A 3,564-nucleotide genomic window follows, 5' to 3' on the forward strand; every position below is an offset into this window, starting at 1 on the left:
CCATTGACAACGTCGGAAGAGGATCTATGCCATTCCTGTTTTTTCATTAAAAGAACTCTGTTTCTGTTAAAACCGCTTTTGGGTCTTCACTCAAGTACATAACAGCCGCATGTGCTGCACCAGAATCGCACATTCTCTTCTGCTTTACCATGGTTTGAACGATGTGCGTAATTTCAGTCCATATAATACAGTATAACACAATACAGTAATATAGTTCACACTCAAAAAGATTAGCCTACTGGAGCTAGATCAATTTATTTACCCAAAGGGAGCATATAGCTAATTACATCTATGGGTTCTTACATTTTTCTGTAGTGCTTAATGTACCTACAGTATGTAGCCAATTAGATAACAACATAATCATTTGGGCCTTTATGGGCTTGGACTCATTATATGTCATAAATGTAGGGCTCATAATATGTGTTTAATACATTGCTCATCGGGCACATGGAGCATTTCATGCTGATCAAAGCTCTGATCAAATCCAGACATTTACAGTATATATTTTATAATGCTTTTGAATGACACTTTCGGTTTTGGCGGTAACGTGGAAGAATAGTGAATTTTTCTGGTGATGGACAATTTGAAAACTACCGGGAAAATACACAACCATAGATAGGTTAAATGAACGTCCAGGCACAGTATACTTATCAGAAACCATTATGACTATTGCTGTTAGTCATCGCATGTTGTCCGAACTCCCACTTCCCACACACTGGTCCCTCTCATGTGCGATGGAAATATGGGAATTCATGTTTAGAACATCCAATGTCCAGTGTGCATGTGCACAGAACAGCTGTCCCATGGGAGACCTTTCCATGCCTTGTCAGACACTATTTAACGCAAACACTGGCACATAATCATTACTTTCTGCAGCACACATGAATGGATGAGTAAATCAGGTTGCTGTCGAGCTCTGAGCATGGGCAACTGTGGGCCATACATCACCCCCTTTAACATGTACTGTAGTACACAACTTGTTGTGATCTCACAGAGCTGCTGCTAAATAGTCATTGATCATAAAGGATAAATTAACAAACCAGTACATGTCAAGTGCGGTTTGAGTGTTGTTGTTTTTTTATATAGTTGTAGAAACAAGCCCATAAACACACATGAACAAAATATTTGTACATGTTATTGTGGAACTGTAGTTTTGTCGTTTGAGGGAATAGCACTGTGAGGAACAGTAGGATATTGTACAGTAGCTGGTAACAAGAACCCATTACAAAAACCTGTTAAATGTGTACCTGGGCTGTATCCTGTTATATATTACTGGCCTCTTCCATTGTGGCTTCTCTCTGTAATAGGCTACTTGTTGATCCAAGTGTCCCACTCCATAACACACACTTCTCTTTTGGCTTAATAAAAAATGTGATAATTCAAATACATATACAGTATACATTAGCTGACTGTATGATCCTATTAATTAATATAGCTTTACAGTGGGTCAATTTGGACGGTTAGTGATTGTGTTAAGGGCGAGAGAAATGCATACATCCTCATGATGGTAATCTATAGCAGCATAAACAGGACTGCTCTTTGCATAAAAACATAAGATCAGATTACTAACCATGTGTATTGAGAGTAAATAGGTTAGGCATCAACCTTTCTGGCTCATTACCTTGGGCATCCCAGCTAACCGCCGGCGGAAATATTTGCTATTAGCTCAGGTGTCCATGCCTATTTGTGCTGTGTGAGTGGGGTCCTCACTATCTATAGCTAATGGGAATCCCTATCCTGTCAAGAAGACCATTCCATCTATATAAAGCAAAAATCTGTTCTTCTGTTTCTCTTTTTCACAGTTTTATTCTTTATGTACACCCATCATATGGCCAGGATCGAGGCAAACTCCATAGTTGCATTTGCCCTCCAGATAGATGGACATTTTCACACATGAAAATGAAGGGGAAAAGAGTGGGGGAGGGGAGGACAGCCAGGGCAGATTTCCCGTTTGTACAGAGCATTCTGGAAGGCAGGCAGTAAAGGTCTGAGGAATGAGGAACCAGCTGATCAGTCACACAGAGTAGCTGGGATGTCAGGTTGCCAGGCAACAGGCGAGGAGAATCTGCAGCATAACTCCTCCTTTAATTGACTCCAATAAGAGCTCCCCCAGACCTGCCACTGTTTACATCAAGGGGGTTATCTGCTCTTTTTAGTCACCGAACATATTTAGTAACACAGTAACCCCATGTTGCTCTCTCATTAACTTTGGACAATGCAGTTTTAACTAAGGACATGGGTCACAGCAATGCATTTGAATTTGAACAATTCCTAAATGGTTCATCCTATCCACTATGGTGATGACATAACTACAGTAGGTGTTGGGTTGACCCAGCAGTTATTTGGAGAACATCAATTACATTAAACGGGCATAACTTTCACTGAGTACAGGGGGGTCTTTCTGAAATAGCATTCTTGCCCCCCCCCCGCAGTTTTATCATTGTACTGTGATACAAAAAACAGGGCATTGGTGTGTGTTAGGACCATGTGGGCGCCTCAGAGCAGAGCGATTGGACAGTTTTTTTTTTTTTTACTAGTAAAGTACTTAAGAACAAATTATTATTATCAATGACAGCCTAAGAACAGTGGGTTAACTGCCTTGTTCAGGGGCAGAACAACAGGTTCTTACTTTGTCAGCTTGGGGATTTGAACTTGCAACCTTTTGGTTGCTAGTCCAATGCTCTAACCACAAGGCTACACTGCCTCCCCAGTCTGTCTGAAAGGCTGGTTTAGAACTGACAAGGGAGAGTTGAACAGAGGCAGCTGTTGACGGTGTGGATATGTTGCGCTCTTTCTCCAAGTTGCAAAATCAAGCAGTGCAGATACTGGCTACTCTTGAGTTGACTGATGTTAGCTTCTGTTTCATCCCCTCTCAACTGAGATGTATGAATTTAGCCAGGTCAGCTCTAGCCCCTAGCCATCTGTCAGATTATGCTGTAATAATATCCACCTCGTATTGCTATTAAAAATCTAAACATATAGCCCAACGTTTGTAGAACAACTAAAGTTACATTAATAATAACTTTAAATTAAGCATGTAGGAATACCTATTTCTTTGTTTAGCGCTCAACACAGAATAGACGCATGTGCGACCTCAAATCGTTTGGCTAATAAGGACAACTCAGAGTATGCTATTCCGTTCTTTTGAAATAGACTACATTTTCTTTATATCATGCTTCTTTAGACCTGTCTAAAATAAATAGTGGATTTATTGTGAAGATCTAGGCTATATTAAATGGATCTATTAGACTATTTAAAATGCATATGTTCTAAAGGTCTGCATCAGTGGCGTGTAGGCTATCTGTGGAAGCCAGCAGATGTGTGGAAACCACATCAGGGACACAACTGCATGCGTCCTTATCCAATTCCAAGGTGCATATTGAAGACATTGGACTGTCCACATTTACTTTTCGTCAGGCAACAAGATGAGTAGTCCTAACGAACAGCAAAAGCACTAGCCCATGTCAATCTACTGTCCCCCACAGTACAGTGGTTCTTCCTTTAAAAGTTGCGGTGTACTGCAACACAGCTTGCGGGTGTTAAGAGTCAATGTGCAGCAGGTGG

This window comes from Oncorhynchus masou, chromosome 29 (genome assembly GCF_036934945.1).
Source record: "Oncorhynchus masou masou isolate Uvic2021 chromosome 29, UVic_Omas_1.1, whole genome shotgun sequence".
Classification (NCBI taxonomy): Eukaryota; Metazoa; Chordata; class Actinopteri; order Salmoniformes; family Salmonidae; genus Oncorhynchus; species Oncorhynchus masou.